Source organism: Rhinoraja longicauda, chromosome 5 (genome assembly GCF_053455715.1).
Source record: "Rhinoraja longicauda isolate Sanriku21f chromosome 5, sRhiLon1.1, whole genome shotgun sequence".
Lineage (NCBI taxonomy): Eukaryota > Metazoa > Chordata > Chondrichthyes > Rajiformes > Arhynchobatidae > Rhinoraja > Rhinoraja longicauda.
The window spans coordinates 39,619,368-39,639,177 of record NC_135957.1 but is presented as its reverse complement, the minus strand read 5'-3'; the positions used below and the strand labels follow the sequence as shown (position 1 = coordinate 39,639,177).

Below are 19,810 nucleotides of genomic sequence, written 5' to 3'. Positions count from 1 at the left end.
AAATATACTTCTCAATCTCCTCTACTCGTTTAGGGATACACTTAATCCCAGCTGCCTATACTCAATCCATGGCTCCTCCTTTTTCCTGACCAGAGCTTCAATTTCTCTTGTCATACGGGCTTCCTTACTCCCGCCTGCCTTGCCTGTCACTCAAACAGGAACATGCATGTCTTAAACTCTCACACTTTTGAAAGCAAACAAGTTTTCGGTCATCCCTATGCCCACAAACAATTGACTCCAACCAACATTTGCATGTTCCAGTCTAATACCATCAAAGCTTACCTTGGCCCAATACAGAACTTTAATTAATAGACAGTAGACACAAAATCCTGGAGTAACTCAGCGGGACAGGCAGCATCTCTGGACAGAAGGAATGGGTGACGTTTCAGGTCAAGACCCTTCTTGAGACTGATGTCAGAGGAGTGGGTGGGACAGAGATAGAATGTAGTCAGAGACAGAAAGACTGGTGGGAGAACTAAGAAGGCGGAGGGGATGGAGAGAGAGGGAAAGCAACGGCTATTTGAAGTTAGAGAAGTCAATGTTCATACCGCTGGGGTGTAAGCTACCCAAGCAAAATATGAGCTGTTCCTCCAATTTGCACTGGGCCTCACTCTGACAATGGGGGAGGCCCAGGACAGAAAGATCAGATTGGGAACGGGAGGGGGAGTTAAAGCACTGAGCAACCGGGAGATCACGTAGGTTCAGGCGGACTGAGTGGAGGTGTTCAGCGAAACGATCGCTCCATTAATGCTGCCTTTGATATGTCTTCCTTCTTCTTCAACCATGGCTTTCATTCTACCACTGCGTACAGAGCTCTTGACCACATCTCATCTATTTCCTGGACTTCTGCTCTTATCCCTCTCCTCATGTACAGATTTCCTCAGGTCCTTGCTTTCCAACTCCTCATTCAATGGATCATCCTTCAATATTTCTGACAGCTATAATAAGATTCCATCACTACCAACGCACACATTTCCCTCTCCTTTCAGCATTTCAAAAGAAATCACGCCTTTCAAACTCCCTAGTCTGCTCTTGTCCCGGTGTACCACTTCCAGTCATATAGCACTTTTCCATGCAACTGCAGGTGGTGCAACATCTGTTCTTTCATATTTTCCCTTCACACCATCCAAAGGCCCATGTCTTTCCAAGTGAAGCAGTAATTTATTTGCACTTTTTCCAATTCAATGTCCTGTATTGGGTGTTTACAATGTGGTCTCCTCTACAGTGGATGAACCAGACACAGATTGAGCCCCTGCTTTGCAAAGCATCAGTATTTAATCCATGAGAATGATCATGAGCTTCCAGTTGCCTGCCACTTAATTTCACAATCCCACTCTGACCATTCTGCCAATGATTACCAGTTTCACCATGGCCCAACACAAATGTGAGGATCTACACCTCAACTTCCATCTGCACAATCAAAATTAAATTAACCTAGTTTAGCTAACTCATTTTTTCTTTCTGTCAGAATTGGCAGAACAGGTATCTGAACCGGCCATTTCTGCCAGTGATCATTTGGACTCAGTTTTCCTTTTTTATATATTTGGATAGACAGGGTTGCTGGGTATCTCCCAGTCTTACCATTAGCAACAAATTATATAACTACCACATTCTATCATTTGGCCTCACCCTATCAGAGATTTCCCCCTTGTTCTACTCATTCCTTTCCCAACTTGACTGCTATTGTAAACAACAATTGTTTTCAGTTTTCTCCCCGGTTCTTAAATAGTCCTGTACCCAAAATGTTAACTATTGAGTGCTTCCAGCACTTTCTGTTTTCATTTAAGGAAAGATTGATCAGAATTACCTTGCCTTGAGATGTGCAATTGCAGACTCCTCAAACACCATAAAGATAAATTTCACATTGGACAATTCATCACAATGTCATTGAAAATATTCTTGAGGTGGACAGATAACTTTGGATGTTGTCACATCATATTCAATAACTTGTGTGCAATTATGGAAACAATACTGGTTCTCAAAGTTCTGACCTGATACATTGACCCCAGTGTTCATTGTTCAGGGACACTTTATTTATTTATAAATATTATGGACAGTGTGGGAATGTTATTGCATAGACACATCACAATGGTTCTTTATAATGTCTGACTACATTCTCTTTTTTTGCAATTGGATAGAAATCAAAGCAAAATTAATTAAATCAACATCGTACAATTCAATGAATTTAATCATCAGAGAGCAGTATGAGCCAGATCTTCCACTTAAAAAGCCAACATGTAATGGTAAACAGATTTTATAAAATAGATGTTAATATTGAAATGTAAACATACAGTAACTTGATTTTCTAAATTATTAGTGACACTACAAAGTATCAGAGTTATCAACAGATTGTGCCAGTTTATTTATCTACAGCTTCTTCACCAATTTCAAACGATAACCATTATAAATGGGCAGTCGAATCCCTAAAGTTCTGGAACAATAAACATTAAATAGGTGCAGAAGGGTGAGGGAGGGAAGAGGTGAATTAAATGAGGCAAGATGGAGGGAGCAAGCGAGGGATAGGAGTTTATGGTATAACTAAAGAGAGAAGAGATGTAAAGGATGTATTGTTGAGATACATTGGAAAGTGAAATTAGAATAGGATTAAAAAGTGGAATGAGGCTATATGTGAAAATAGGGAGGATGAAGATATATTTCAGAGTGATGGTGAGAGAAGTGAAAAGGACTGGGTGGAAACAGGAAAAAGAGAGTTGGGCATTGGGTCTGCCTCACTCTGAAATATATCTTCATCCTCCCTATTTTCACATATAGCCTCATTCCACTTTTTAATCCTATTCTAATTTCACTTTCCAATCTATCTCAACAATCGGGCTTTACATCTCTTCTCTCTTTAGTTATACCATAAACTCCTATCCCTCGCTTGCTCCCTCCATCTTGCCTCATTTAATTCACCTCCTCCCCTCACCCTTCTGCATCTATTCTCCACCTCCCACACCAATCCGTTTCCCCCTCGTCTCCCTCTTGGCTACTTTGATCCACTTACCTCACCCCTCTTTGCCCCTCCCTCCACATTTCCCTCATTCCTGCTCCGCAATTCCACCTCCTCTGCTGCACTTCCCTTTACTCCACTCCCTCAAAACTTCCATCACCCACCACCCTCCCCATTCCTCTCTGATCCACCCCTCACTGGTCCTTAACCCCACCTTTATCCCCACTCTCTTCTATGCCCCTTACACCTTCCTTCCCCTTTTTTAACCTTTCTGCTCTCTCTACTTGCTACCTTCATCTCTCTCTCTCTCTCTCTCTCTCTCTCTCTCTCTCTCTCTCTCTCTCTCTCTCTCTCTCCCATCCCCTCTCTCCCATCCTCTCTCTCCCATCCCCTCTCCCATCCTCTCTCTCTCTCTCCCCCTCTCTCTCTCCCCTCCTCTCTCCCCTCCTCTCTCTCCCCTCCTCTCTCTCTCTCCCTCTCCCCCGCTCCTCTCTCTCTCCCCTCCTCTTTCCCCCCTCCTCTCTCTCTCCCCCCTCCTATCTTCCTCTCCCTCCTATCTCTCTTTCCCCTCCTCTCTCTCACCTCTATCCTCCCTGTGTGACCTCTTCTTGTGTACACCACGCCGCTCCGTCCTGGATCTCCTTCCCCCGCCCTCCTGCTGCTGTCTTAAGGTTCCGCCGCCACCCTGACCGGGACCGAACAACCGTGTGTCCCCCCCCCTCCCCTCCCCTCCGCCTGCGAAGACAACCCCCTCCCTCGGCCGCCGCTGCTGCTGCGCCACACCCGGGCGGACTCTTGCCCCGAGACAATTGCCACAAAACGGCACGGCTACATTTTATTTTTAAAAGGGGCAAGTACATTGCCATCTTTGTGAATGAATTGGAAATAATACGATGAGATGAGAGAAAGCTCGCAGATCATTGCATGGCCTGTTCTAGAACAGATGTCCTCTCTGCGGTGACACACACGGCAGAGTTTAGTGGCAGTGACCTGCAGGACCCCGAGGCTAAAGGCACGGCGACCTGACTTCGACCCCGATAACAGACCAGTCACAGACACAGGGGTGAGTGTGAACCTGAGGGTGCTGGAGATCACCGAGTTCATGAAGGAGAAGTGACTTGGATGAGTTGGGCCTGTTTCCACCCTGTATGATGGCTTCTTGGGTTTGACCTGTCAGATAGGTCCAGATAAGTTGGGTTCATCTAAACTCAGGATGTGTAGGGTCATAAGGCCTACGCTTCTTCCAAGTTTTCCTTACAGGTGGCTGTGATAACACCGATGCCACTGGTTCATCCTGCAAGTGTTAGGTGCAGACAAATGTCCATTTAAAGTACAACACTGGAGACTGCCCTTTGGGTGCACAATGCCATTGTAAACCACATCTGCCTGCACATGGTCCCTATTCCTCCGCTCCCTGTCTGATAATGTGTCTGTCTAAATGCCTTTTAAACATTGCAATTGTGTATGTTCCCACCCCTGCCAGTGGCAGTGCGTTCCAGGCGCCTATCACTCTCTGTGAAAGAAAACGTTGCCTTGTAGATCTCCTTTAAATTTGCTCTTTCTCACATTGTGGAAATAGGCCCTACGGTTCACCTGCTCTGTGCCGACCAATGATTCACGAGTTATATCTACACACTAGGGGCAATTTACAGAGGCCAATTAACCTACAAACCTGCACGTCTTTGGAATGCGGGACGAAACCGGAGCACCTGGAGAAAACTCACGTGGTCACAGGTAGAATGTACAAACTCTCTACAGACAGCACCTGCAGTCAGGATTGAACCCCGGCCTCTGGCGCAGTGAGGGAGCAACTCTACCGCCGTGCCACCCCTTTCCGCCCCTATTTCTTCCCTGGGAAAAAAAGACTCCATGTATCATATCGATGCCTCTCTTTTGCATGGTGAAGTGGGAAAGAGAGAGACAAGTGGAAATGAGTTCTTCCTGCAAAAAAGTTGTTGGAGGGACAAGTTTGATGCAATTTTAAGTGTGAGCAGCCGGCAGAATAAGCGGTGAGGGTACAGATTGTTTTGGAGAAGCTTGGGAAGGAATATACTTTGAGTGCTGAAACATTAAATAGTGCAGATTGGGGCAAAATAATGTTGAGTATAAAAAGGTTGTTCTGTATTTCAACAAGAAATGTTGTTTCAGACCTATAATTTTGAGGATCACAGAGAAGTCAAAAAATTGACATTGTGGTATTGCTGAAGTCCATTAAAGCATTTTAAAACTGGGACAACATTTTTAATGCTATCAGAAATCCTGGTAAAAACTTATGGGCTGAATTTCCCAATGGCCACCAGAAATATATATTTTTTGCCAACTTATTATTGTCATCAGGCCTGTGAATTTTTTTAATCAATTTCTGGATTTCTGTCCCTTCCCTTATTTTGGTTACAGTGAATCTTTGAGTTGACATTCGGTACCTGCGAAGTGCCTTGTGTACAGTCAATGGCACCTTGCACTAGAGGACAGATCTCATGAAACTGTCAGCAGTGGTTTGGCAATAGAGAATGAAACATATTTAGTTGTCTTTGAACAGAAGGCATCAATGACCTCAGTTTTGAACTGCAGGCTGTAAACTTTGAGAAGTGGCAAATCTGTCCAGCTCAAGTTTTGATGGATTCAGCAGGTGTTTTCAAGTTCACAGTCATCTTGAAAGGCATTTGCAGTGCTGTACTTGTTCTGCTCTGAAGTGGAATTATGGCAAGAATAGGCAATAGATTTCAATGAGGTTATCCTTGAAATCCAGATACCTCACACATAGTAACTTGCTGAAGCCAGATTTTTTGTATGATCAATCTGGTTTTAGTATTCCAAAAATTAATGATTTCACTTTTATGGTTTAGGCAAAAAAGAAATAATTGCAAATCCCATATTCTACACCAAGCACTATCACATTCATTCACACACCTTGACTCCAAAATTTACACATGGACTTTCCTTAAAGAGAGAGATGAGGTAAATATGATTCAGTGTGTGTGTGTGTGTGTGTATGCAATAGTTATTATGGATGTATAATTGTTTGTGAATGGGAGGCATGAGGTATATGCATATGAACATTGAGGTGCGATAGAGCTAGTGCTGGTAGATATGATCTGTCGCTGGCTTTACTGACCTTGTATGCAATAGATCACAACTTGCACTGATTTCCAACAGCGTTTGAAATCAGTTGTCACTTACCTTTAAGAGATTACAGGCGTAACATTAATTGGCGCTTGATTTATTCAGAGGCATACAATCATGTAGAAGCTGCTTGTGTATTTGGGAAGATTGATGCCCTTTAAGGGCTCATTATGTTCCACATATGACTACACACCAAGGATACAAGGGCAAACTTGGTACTGTGTAAATTCAGTGTGTCTTTCCAGGAGTGCATCTTGCCTGATGGTGTGTATATATTTTGCAAAAGACTTGAAGATTGTTTGCAACATTGTTTGTGACCAATGTAAGGAGGGAATGAATAAGAAGGAAATGCAGATGCTGGTTTACACCGAAGATTGATACAAAATGCTGGAGTAACTTCTGAGGAAGGGTCTTGACCCGAAATGTCACCTATTCCTTTTCTCCGGAGATGCTGAGTTACTCCAGCATTTTGTGTCTATCTAAGGAGAGAATGACTCAATTAAATGCTTGAACATCACAATATACTTGTATTAATAAATATTCAGAGATACATGAACCATAACACAAATAAATAAATAAATACTACTATAATTTGTGCTAAGGTCAATTAATATAATTTGCATCCCTTTCTCTCAAGTATCTGACCCAACACCTATTTACAGTTGTGTATTAATTTCGAGTGATGAAAACCTGTAATTATTTTCAACAACAGGCTGTTTGTTAAAATAAATGTTCTTATTGTGCAGTATTCACAAAGGTCTGGTACTTATTTTTGATTGACATATCTAGTTACTCTATCTGACCTCATCGAGAAATATTCTGGATCACTGATGTCTGACATTCGGGCCTTTCAAGAAACACTCAAACCAGGATGTTTCTGGTCATTTTATCCCCAGTCTGCATCTGTTACGGGTAATGTAATCAAACATAACTGAACTTGGGAAAGATCATCTATTACGTCCGAGGCATTTTCCTTCCATGTTTGATCTTTCCTTAGCTCACTCCTGGCTCTCTGCCATGTCTGATGGCAATATTCTGCAGGATACATCATGCTAAAATAATGCCACATACTCTGGACTACATTGTAATGCATCGCTAGATATGTCGAGATAACAGGAATATACTTTCATCAAGTCAGAAAAGTCTCAATCGCTTCTTTGTTTCTTCAAACACTAGTATATGGTGAATTTAAGAAATGTTATTAACAACCTCTTCCAAATAAAACACTGTTAACAGAATAATAGGTAAGAATCTGCCACATAAATGGTGAGAGGACCATACTCGAGGCAAACATGTTTAATAGTCAAGAGTCAAGAGTCAAGAGTGTTTTATTGTCATATGTCCCAGATAGAACAATGAAATTCTTACTTGCTGCGCAACAGAATATGTAAACATAGCACACTGTAAACAATATGATAAACAAAAGAAAAAAAGTTCAGTGTGTATATATACACAAACTCACAAGTACACACACCCATATATATATATATATATACAAACACACATACTCAAAAAAACAAACAATAGCAGTGCAATAATAATAATAATAATAGTCTATTGTAGTACAGAGCTTGTACAGCTTGAGGTTGTAGTGTTTCATAGCCTGATGGCTGCAGGGAAGAAGTAGTTCCTGAACCTGGATGTTACAGTTTTCAGGCTCTTGTACCTTCTTCCCGATGGCAGGGGTGAAATGAGTGTGTGGCCACAGGATGGTATGGGTCTCTGGTGATGCTGGCTGTCTTTTTGAGGCAGCGACTCCAATAAATCCCTTCGATGGTGGGGAGATCAGAGCCGGTGATGGACTGGGCAGTGTTCACAACTTTGAAGTTGTCGATTGGACAACAGTTGATTTGAATTTCAGAATAACAACATGATCCAGCTAAACTTTATTTTCAGGAAAAGCCCTAGATGTGCTGGTACTATTTGAAAATAAAAATAGAAGGCATGTTCAGAAACTATACCCCCTCCAGCCACATATTGTATACTTGGCCCTAAATGTTACAGCATGATTATGGTGTGATGTTTCAATTTTGTTCCTCTCATAATACAACATGACTGGATTTGCTGTAGGAGCTGGGAAAAGATAGATAAATGTAATTGATTAGAGGGGGAAAAAACAGATAAAGCCCACACAAAAAAAAAATCACATAGACAATGGGAAACATGTTCATCTGCATTGGAAAGAATATTTTCCAGGAAATGTAAAGGGGGAGCAGGTTTTACTTGAATGATCCAGTATTTAAACTGAGCCAAACAACAGTACATGACAGATTAAACCATGATCCAGCCAGCATGCTGCAGCTGGTGACCATTGATGTAGCTTCTATGGCAGTTCAATTGTAGTGACCAGACAGCTGTCATCAGCCTTCCACCAACCATAGTGGAAAATACACAGATTTAGAATAATAAATAGTACAGCTAATTAACTTTTATTAAATTGCCCAGCAAAAGAACGTATAAAATATCAGCTGAATTTAAAAATCAACTGATATAAATGAAGGCACAAGGAAGATGATGGGGAAGATGATTGGTAGCAGCATGTGTGAGTTGATAGAGATAAATGAGATCCCCAGAAAACCACATCTGTGGTAAACATTTGTATCTTGAGGAACTTTGGCGCTGGCCTGGTGAAACTGGAGTTGAAGTGCCAAACATTGCAAAGCATCAGGGAATCCTGTGCAGCTCTTTCCAGGAGATAGTCATGCCCCTTAGGCTGAGCAATTATCTGGACTTGGGCAGAATTTAGGGATTGAAGAATGTAACTGTGTGTCAGGCAGGATGATGAATCTGTGGAATTCATTGCCACAGAAGGCTGCAGAGGCCGTCAATGGATATTTTTAAGGCAGAGATAGATTCTTGATTAGTACGGGTGTCAGGGGAATGGGGTTGAGGAAAAGATAGATCAGCAATGATTGAATGGCAGAGTAGACTTGATGGGCCAAATGGTCTAATTCTGCTCCTATCACTTATGAACTTATGAGTGAAGGAGGAGCTTCACCCCTTGGTCTAGCTCAATGGGTAAATGGTCCTAAAATGATGTGAACAAATACTATAGGAATGATGAGCAATCTGGAAATTGCACCACAACACAGCATACCATTCAGGAGCAAGAGTTGGAAAGGAACAAAACACTGGTTTGGAGGAGTTTACAGGTACCCTAATAGCAACAACATAAATATTAATTAGGAGCAGGAATACACCACTTCATACCTCAAGCTGCTCCACCATTTTTAAAAAAAGGTCACGACTCACCTGACTGTAACCCCAACTCTCTTCTCCAGCCTATTCACTTGTTTATCAAATGTCAACTTCTCTCAGCCTTAAAACTATTTGTCTCTGCTTCTACTACTTTGTGAAGAAGAGAGCTTCAGAGAATGTCAACCTTACATTTTGCTTCATTTCTTGTTTTAAATGGGTGACTCCTTATATTTAAACAAATAGCTCTAGTTTTTGATTTTCCCGCTAAAGAGTATCACCTTTCCATATCTGCCTTAATTAGGTCCCTCGAGATATTATCTGTTTCACTCAGGTCCTCTCTTATTTTTCTGAGCTCCAGAGGATAAAAACTAGCTTGTCCAATTTTGTCTCACAATACACCTGTCCATTTCAGCTATCAGTTGAGAGAGCCTTCTCTGAATTACTTCCATTGGTTTAAAATCTTTCCTTAAATGAGAAGACAATACTGTACACTGTATTCCAGATGTTTATTTTTCATTGTTCATAACCTCTCAGGTTTTGTATTCAGTTCCACTGACAACAGGTTTGGAGAATTAAACCAACACACCAACTGATCTGACAATATATATATTTAAAAACCCTTGAATGAAGTCTATCAGGTTCCAGAGACTTGTCATCCCACAGGTGTTTCAACAATTTGCTCAGTACCATTCCCCTGGTGGATTATTGTAATTCTGAGTCAGCTGCTCCCTTCCAATTCCCAATTTACAGCTATTTCCGAGGTAGTACTTTGATGCTCTATCGTGAAGCAACCTGTTTAATACATCTGCGATCTACTTGTTTTCCATTATTAAATCACAAGATCCACCTTTCATTGTTTTGTTAACTTTTGCTTCCAATATTACAAAATCTTGTACTATCATCTGTTTTTATATTTCTGACTAACTTAATCTACAATTTTTAGCATATTCCAATTTTTCCTTCTTTATGACCTTTTAGTCATTCTTTGCTATTTTCTAGGTTCAGTCCAATCTTCTCATCAACTCAAGTCTTTGCACAATTACATGCTGTGCCTTTAGATTTGATACAGCCTTTAACTTTTTCAGTTAACGTGTGGAGAGAGAATTAATCAAGACACAGGGGAAAAAATTGTAACAATGATTATATGATAATTATGGAAGAATTCAATCTTGAAAGAGACTGGGCAAACAAATTGGCGGAAGAAATTGGAAGAGTGAGTTCATAGAATGCAACTGGGACAGTTTTTTGGAACTATGTATCATGGAACCAGATGTAGGGTAGAGTATCTTCGACATTATCTTGTGTCATGAGACATGGTTGATTTGTAATGTCAAAGCAAATCCTTTAGGAAGAGTGATAATGATTTAGCAGACTTTTGATGGCAGCACAAGAAAGAAACAGCTCAATTGCCAGCTGGAGACGAAAGGAATTGTAAATGCTGATAATCTTGAGAAAAACACAAAGTGCTGTTTTAACTCAACAGGTCAGGCATCATCTGTGGAAGGAAATGGACAGACGATGTTTGTCAATAGTCAGCTAGTGTCTTGCACTTAATTATAGCATAATAGCTTATAGAAAATAGATGCAGGAGGAGGCCATTTGGCCCTTCGAGCCAGCACTGCCATTCATTGCGATCATGATTGATCATCCACAATTAGTAATCTATGCCTGCCTTCTCCTCATATCCCTTGATTCCACTAGCCCCTAGAGCTCTATCTAACTCTTTTAAATTCATCCAGTCAATTGGTCTCTACTGCCTTCTGTGGCAGAGAATTCCACAAATTCACAACTCTCTGGGTGAAAAAGTTTCTTCCCACCTCAGTTTTAAATGGCCTCCCCTATATTCCTAGACTGTGTCCCCTGGTTCTGGAATTTGGCTGCATCTGTACGAGATGAAGAGTTAGTTTTAGTTGGATTAGTGCGCTTCTAAAAGGTAGTGATAATATCAAATCAGTATCACATGCAAGTTGGTGGCCTGATGAAAACTCAGGACATGCACAGTAACCCTAGTCACCATAATGTCATCTGGCATAATTCAGCTCACAACAGTGCAAGCACACCAGAAAATGCTATGTTGGACATTTAAAGATATTCACAGTGCCAAGAAATGGAACCTAATCTTGCCCCTCTCCCTAGATTTGCTAGGTAATATGCTTATGGAGATCCCTTTTACCTCTTTTGTTGCCATTTTTCAAATCAGAGTACCAAGTTATCTTCTTACTCATTGCAATATTCCTCCCTGAAATGAAACATCACCCATTCCTTCTATCCAGAGAAGTTGCCTGGGCCGTTGAGTTACTCCAGCATTTTGTGTCTATTTACAGTAAATCCTTGTTTTAATGGACTTTATAATGGATGAGTTGCCCACACCACCTCCGGCTTGCACAACCTCCCCTGCCGCTTCCAGGCTACTCCTGTCGCTGCCAACGCTGACCTTTAGCACTCCGGCTGTCCGCGGGCCATGACCATTGACTCCGCCGATCCTCACCTTTTCCCTGGCCGCCAGCAGGTCGTGGCCGTCAACTCACTTGGATTCACTTTGGCGGCACGGTGGCGCAGCGGTAGAGTTGCTGCCTTACAACAAATGCAGCGCCGGAGACTCAGGTTCGATCCTGACTACGGGCGCCATCTGTACAGAGTTTGTACTTTCTCCCCGTGACCTGCGTGGGTTTTCTCCGAGATCTTCAGTTTCCTCCCACACTCCAAAGACCTACAGGTATGTAGGTTAATTGACCGGCTAATATGTAAAAATTGTCCCTAGTGAGTGTAGGATAGTGTTAGTGTGCGGGGATCGCTGGGCATCGCGGACCCGGTGGGCCGAAGGGCCTGTTTCCGCGCTGTATCTCTAAATCTAAAAAAATTCCAGGCCCAGTTGCGGACCAAGATTCTGAAGAAGGGTCTTGATCTGAAACATCACCTATCCATGTTCTCCAGAGATGCTGCCTGATCTACTGAGTTACTCCAACATTTTGTGTCCTTTTATGTAATAACCAGCAACTGTGTTGTTTGTTTCTACTACTCATACAATGGTAATACCTTACTAAGTTATAGCGGACATTCGGAAATAAAGGACACCATTCCCTGCCCCCCACCACTAAGGTCCATTATTACGAGGGTTTACTATCTTATAATGGCTTTTCATCTCATGGCACATCTGGGATATTGCAGATATCAACATCTGAAAATAATTTATTGCACAGGAAAAAAGCACGCAATAGTGTAGAATAATGCAGCCATTGAATAGACAGTTGCACTCCTTAGTTTGGATGATTTTGTATAGTCTGGCCTTGTATAAACAGACAATGTACAAAGAAAAGAGAAAAAAAATGGAGGGGGAAGAGGCATGGCAGGCATTAATGGTTAGTCTTGACACAAACAGAAAGAAAAGGCAAGTTATCTGAAGTTTCAGATTGCAATATTGGCTCCTCCAGGCAGCAATATTCCCTGTTGAAAATGAGATGATGTTACATTGGGTCTCATTGTAACTGTGCAGGCAGCCATGGGCAGAGAGGATGATGAATTGAAATAGTAAACAACCAGAAGTTCAGGGTCACGCCAGCAGACTGAGCACAGGTGCTCCACTAAGTGATCACTCAATCTGCATTTGGTTTTTCCATTACAGAGGAAACCACATTGTGAACACAATTCAGTGCAAGTCACTGAATTCACTGCCTTACCTGGAAAGAATGCCTGGGTCTCTAGATGGTGTAAGGGGAAGAGGTGAAAGGACAGAGATTGCACTTCAGGGAACGGGAACTGTAAAATTCTCTCTCCCGAACGGAGACGCGACCTTTGTTTCTGTGTCGTGTCTCCGTTCCCGCTGCGGCCTACCATCGGCCATGCACCTGGGACCACCTGGGCTCTGGTTCGCAAAGCCCGCGGCCAGGACTCACCACCTGCGGCGCTGGCTGCCTTCGGATGCTGCAGAAGCGGCTGTGACTCGTCTTCGGAGGCTTCGGCGCGGGCCGCCTGGACGTCGGAAGCCCGCAGGCCCCTGGGTGGGGGCCGACATCGGGAGCTCCGGCAGCGACAGCGTCTTCGCGGGGCTTGGGTCGGCCCGCCGCGAACTTTTCACTGTCTGGCGTGGCCTGAAATAGGCCGCGGGATTTTCTCTGCCCGGCGGGGGCTTCGATGTCGGGAGCCCCCCTAATACCCCCTAATCCAGGCAGCATTCTGGCAAACCTCTTCTTTCCCCTTTCCAAAGCCTCCACATCCTTCCTGTAATGGGGTGACCAGAATTGCATGCAGTGCTCCAAGATCTGTTGATTGCTTGTCATTGCTCTCTCTTGTTTTCTTTCATTTGCAAATTCTGGCCTACTTAAAACATCCCAGTAGGCTAGACTTCATAATGTTAATAATACATTACACAGACAAAGCAGCTTTACTTTCATTCAATGCCAAGGTCATTCCAATGTATTACAGGCACTCCATTTGTTCCACCCATTACGCTCCCGATCCTCTCTGATATTTAGATTAAATTGCTTTCACACTTTCACAGTTCCAATGAAAGATCTTCCACCAGAAATGTTAACTATTTCTCTTTCCACATTTACAGCCTGACCTGAGATTCTCCAGCATTTTCTCTTTTTATTACAATTGATTGAGAGGCTTGTTAAGAGGATTCTTGAAAATATGAACAGTATTGAGTCATTTGTTCCACCTTTACCCCAGAAGTTCCCTCTGCATCCTGTTCATCAATCTGTTGCTCCAAATAGTCATATTTGTGGATACATTGGAATGACACACCCTGTGGTTATTTGAGAAGCAGTTGTGGCCAGAGACAAGATATCCCAACAGACTCTGGTAGGACACTGTTAGAGAGAGAAAGAGAGCGAGACAGGGAGATATGCTGGGACCATGAAAACAAAGAACCATAAAGAAAAAGGTCAGGATCGAGATCCAGTGAGAGCCTAGCTGAAGATAACTTCATGGCTATGATGTGGCCTGGAGAAGGATGTCAACTGGAAACAGCCATTTTGCAAAGGGACGTAAGTGATGAGAAGAAAAATAGGAATAGGCAACAAAGTAAATAATTCTCTAGCATGATATGGAACAAATATGTGTTCTGTTTATTCAGCCCTTGGATGGGTAACAATTTGAAATGACTTCAGTTGTTAGAACAAATGCTTCCTTTAGAAGATTGAAGGAAAAATTGTGTAAAAGAAAAGAGGTCCGAGACATCGGCGGCAGCAATCCTGGAAACACCCATCGCAAGACTGAGAACCCCGAGTTCAAACCTCAAAGAAGACTACCCCCTACTAGCAGATTGAATCTGGCCTATTCATTCATAGGGGGTTGTATTTGAGTCCAAGCCGTGAGTCTTTTGATCTAGTGTAAAAAGTGATAAGCTGGGACAGTAAATCAAATGTTAAGTTATTAGAAGTCAGTGGTTTGCATGTATGCCTAAGTAATCCAAGTGATAATAAAGATTAAGTTGTACTAAACCTTGGTTTAGAGTCCTTTGTCTGACATGTCGGTTGATACTTTATAGAGACAATATGGCAACACAGTGGAAAAGCAGTTGGAATGAAATAGCTCTCTTTTGAACTTGGAACATAGAACAATATAGCACAAGAAAAGGCCCAACAAATGTGCAATTTTTGGTACTCTGGTCATGATAGTCACAACTAAACCCCCTGACACAGGCCTCTGACACAATGGTTTTGTTCAATGTGGTGATCCTAAATTCTTTTTTTTTTTTACACGTAAATTAAGATCATTTTGCAAAACTAATCGCTAATGTGATTTGCACAATGCTGGTCATCCCTTTAGCAAAGCTTTCTGTGTTTCATTGTCTACTCTCTTGGTGCTTCCAACAATTGTTTCATGCTGTTTGGCCACAAAATATGTTAAAAGTGGTGCAATTAAAAAATATATAACTCAACTATTTTCATAAGTGGTATTTGTGTGCTCTTCTTACATGATTCTCATTGTTTTCAGATGTCCCCTTAAGGTATACAAATCTGTTCAAACTCGGCTAAATAAGTAGTTGATTTGAACAAAATATCAATTAGACCTGTAGCACAAAACAAATTTCAGAAAATCTGGCTCAAAATAAAGAAAGACCAATGTAAACCAGATGTTACTAAATTAACAATAAAAGCACTATCATCAAATAACATAAAACATAAAGAACCATAGAAAGACACAAAGTACGTGACTGCTCGTTTGTGGGTGTGAAAAGATAGCATCTTAATAACTAGCCATTGTCACTAAGTATAAAGGCACTTATTTGCACATTTATCACTAAATTTACACTGATTGTAAGCCATGACATTTATTGTTTCAATCTATTGACAAATTGCAATGAATTAGTGACATAAAATAATTACAAAAGAAAAATGGATGCTTCTGTTCAATGACTGAAGCTGACACAAAATTAAAAAGGACTCTTCTATTAGTGACATGACATAACAAAAGAAGTGAAGCTTCTACTAGGATCAATCAAAATGTCGGCCATTAACTATTAACCAGTAGCAACCATTGTTTCTAAAAGGTTTCCTGCCAAGCATTCCATTCCACAATGATAAGGATTGAGCATCCTTCATGTTGGACCCTTTTACAACCGACTGAAAGAATAGGATTGGCCAAAGCCCTAAAGCACTGAATTAACTCTGTGTCCTCTTTATAAAAAAAAAGCAAGATGAATGTTTAGCACGTTTTATAATCTCTTTATCCCTAATGTGTTTTGAAGCTGAGAAATGCTTTAATAAAGTCCACATTATAAGAAGTACTTAATGCCTTCAATGGTCTCATGTGGGCAACAGTGATAACACCTCTGCGAGAAAGAGTGCATTCTTTAATAATGAATGGGCAGTAAACACAAATTAAATTTATCGGCAATAGATTATAATTACAATTTTTTTTACTTTGCCAGTTAGTCTGACAGTGTTGGTGGAAGGCAGTCTGGTTTTGAACAGAAATTTGTACCTGCAATTTGTTCGGAGAGGTTGAACCGCTGCATTTCATATTATTTGCAAGAGTAGTTCCTTTCATTAATCTTGGATAACAAAGAATGTTGAAACAAGTTAAAAGCAATAAAAAATACTTGGCATTAGAAGTGGGATCAAAGTGGTGAACAAATTGAGAAACAGTGCAGAATGGTAGAAAGTAAACAAAAGAGCTTTGTTTGGTTAGAAACAAGAGGAAAAATAGAAATAAAACAAACTCCAATTTGAAATGACTGCACATTTTACATGAAACTGGAAATGATTTAAGCAACACACTGAATTGCCTTTGGCAGCCATAAGGACTGAATAAAAAGTTTGTAAAAGAAACCATCCATTTTTCCACATATTCTGGAAAGAATTTTGAAGAAGGAGAGTATTGGTACTAAAAAAGAATATCAAATCCTCAAGAATATTTATGGGAGAGCAGGGATGCAGCTGGTTTTAGCTTGAAATCTGGAAGAGTTGAGGTTCCACCAATGACCATAGATGACCCCTTTGGGATTACTTACTGGTAATTGGGAAAATATTGAGTTGAATAGGATATCGGACTGATCAATGGGAGGACAAGTTGAGAATGGAGTTTAAGTGGGTTGAGTTGAACAGCCATGAAGTTGGAAGAGACTGTAAAGATCAGGTAACTTGCTTGGATAAAAATATAATGAAATAGGCGGCAGATTTTCAGGAAGCTTTTAAAAGAAGGCAGGACATCAGGAAAGCAATTTTGAATAGCAATGGATGAAAAATAAATGGACGAACAAAAGATCTAATATGGTTCAGAAATGATAGCCTCATATTACACTGTGATATCTCTCATACTGTATTTGAGTTCCAAAGGGGCAATGGCAAAAATAAACAATTCTAAATGATCCAGATTCAGATAATAAATTGTATGTTGAGTGTACTAGATTCACCAGACAGGATTCAACAGATTATATGGAAATTTGGAGATGGGATATGAATTACAAAACTGCTTTGAAAGGAAATTAGTGAGTGTATCTGGCAGAACTGCTGCCACACAGATTCAGCAACTAGGGTTCAATCATGACTTCTGTTCTTGTTCCTGTGTTCTTTTATTGAAGGTGTTAGTTTTCCCTAGTTTCCTCCCATATCCCAAATATGTGTGGATTGGTAGGTTTATTGGCTACCATAAATTACCCAGAGTGTGTTGGTGAGAGATACATTCAAGGAGGAGTTGAGAATGTGGAGAAAAAATGACAGATGGGTGCTTGATGGTTGGCATGGACTCAGGGGTCTGATGGGCATGTGTCTGTGCTGTTTGATTCGATGACTCAAGGTGTTGTGATTCTGATTGCCATCCATCGAATACAATTCATTGGAGAAAATTATGTCAAACAGTCCTTGTTCCAAACATACACTGGCAGTCTCCCCTAACTCTTCCTCCACTATATCGGAATTGTCTCTTTCACTCGTGCAAAACTCATTAAGTTCATTAATTTTAACACTAACTTCCACCCCACCTTCAAATTCACTTGACACCTCTACCCTTTTCTTGATCTCTCTGTCTCCACCTTGAACATGCAAACAAGGGAAAACACATCTGCCTCTCGGGAGCACCAGGTTTAGAGCTTGTACATCAGTCATGTTGTTCTGCAGGATCCACTGGAGAAACTCACAGGTTACTTCAACAACTCCCTTGGTGATTTTAGTTATCAAGAGCATTTTAGTTAACACCATTACCTGTAAGTCACTCATCATCCCAACTCAAGCAAATATTGTTTATTGATCTTCACTTGGTCATCACTAATATTCCCATGCAACTTGTGATGGGCAGTAGATGCCACCATTATAGGCGTGGCAGACCAAATCAACGAAGTTGCATCTTTTCTGAAATATTCAAAATATTGAAGGTCGATTCATGTTATCTAAAGGGCAACAGGATATCTGTCATGCTAAGAATGGCGATTTGGACATGAAATATAATATACTATTTATTATTTACTATTGATTAGCCTCACTAATCTGCCAAAACAATATTAATGCTTATTGAACTCTTGCAGTGAACAAAGAATTGGCATGGATTGTAAGCACCAAGATCTGGCAGATCTGAGGATTAATTGGCATTGTTCTCAAGCCTCTTCTGTAGCTCACCAGAATGAAGACAACAGTGATGGATGGCCATCCTTGCTGGTACCTGCCTTCAGGTAAATCTTAGGGGGTTGGGTGGAGAGAGGGTTTGGATTGGTCTGAGGAATCGGTTGATCATCCATGAATGTGGAGATGGATGCCTTCCAACAACAGTTTACAATTTTTTTTAATGCAGATTGATAGGACTCGATGAATTTAGAACATTGTCTCAACACTGCACAAGCCATCTCATTGTGAAATTAGTTTACTTTGCACCCATTTTTACACTCCAAAGTGCGTTAAAGTGAGTCAACACAATAATTACTATCCTGTGGCTTTTAATGTACATTTTTATTGAACCTTTCATGTGCTCATTAACTGTTAAAGGTTTTGAAACTGCACTTTTACGAAGAATAATTATTCAATACATTCATCTGAAATTCTGTTTGGCACTATTTCAACAGACACATTAACCTGTTTCAAATGCATGAATTAATGTCCCAGCTAACATAAAATAGATTTTCGAGTGAATCCCCATTCTCCTTAATTTCAAAAGTAGAATAGATTTTTTAGGAACAAGAAAATGCAGATGCTGCAAGAGTTCAATGAGCAATAATGTTATTTTGACAGATCAGTGAGGCTAATGTAAATAGTATACTATGTTTCTTGTGCAAATCACTATTCTCAGGCAGCATAGACACAAAATGCTGGAGTAACTCAGTGGGACAGGCAGCATCTCTGGATAGAAGGAAAGGTTGACGTTTTGGGTCGAGACCCTTCTTCAGACTGGGTCCCTTCATCAGGCAGCATCTCTGGAGAATATGGATAGGTAATGTTTTGCTTCTGAAGAAAGCTCCCGACCTGAAACATCACTATCCATTTTCTGCAGAGATGTTGCCTGACCCGCTGACTTAGTCCAGCACTTTGTGTCTTTTATTGATTTTTCTTTTTAGATTTATGTAGCTGCATTTGTGTGGCACTAAAGTAGTGACTACCCTCAACAGAAAATATTATTTTGGCAAATGTGAAGTGTAATTGGTTCCAATCAAATCAATCAATAATGGGTACGCCAGAGATGGTGTGGGAATTTCATTGGCAAAGATATGATTTATAAAATATATATAATTTCTCAGATAAAATAGCCTGGTTGGTCAGTTGAATTACTCATAGTGAGAAGAATGAATTGATCTCTCCATCTGTGCAATGGAAGAGAGACTCACTTCGACCGCTGGCTGCGGGAGCTTCGATCGCCCCGACTGCAGATGGTTCGACTGCGCCAACCGCAGGAAAATAAAAGAGAAAGAAGTTTGGACTTTATAGCCTTCTATCACAGTGAGGAACTTGGGGAATCTGCTGTGGTGGATTTTTATGTTAACTTTTAAGTAGTTGTGTGTCTTGTTGCTTTTTCTTAGTATAGCTGTATGGTAATTGAATTTCACTGTACCTTAATTGGTACATGTGACAATAAACCGACCTTGACCGTGGTATTTAATCTTTATGCTTG

At 41.0% G+C, this 19,810-nt stretch overlaps 1 protein-coding gene across 3 annotated transcripts in view; it reads right to left on the bottom strand.

Annotated features, from left to right (window-relative positions):
* ldah (lipid droplet associated hydrolase) overlaps window positions 1-4,727 on the bottom strand; it is a 229,875-nt gene extending 225,148 nt beyond the window's left edge. For 2 of the 3 annotated variants that reach the window (XM_078399330.1, XM_078399332.1), the window contains exon 1: window positions 3,533-3,599. The gene's annotated coding sequence lies outside the window, so the exon portion shown is untranslated. Of the gene's footprint in view, window positions 1-3,532; window positions 3,600-4,674 lie in introns of those variants that run through there. The other variant, XM_078399331.1, reaches the window with a different exon arrangement.
* Window positions 4,728-19,810: the final 15,083 nt, after the last annotated feature.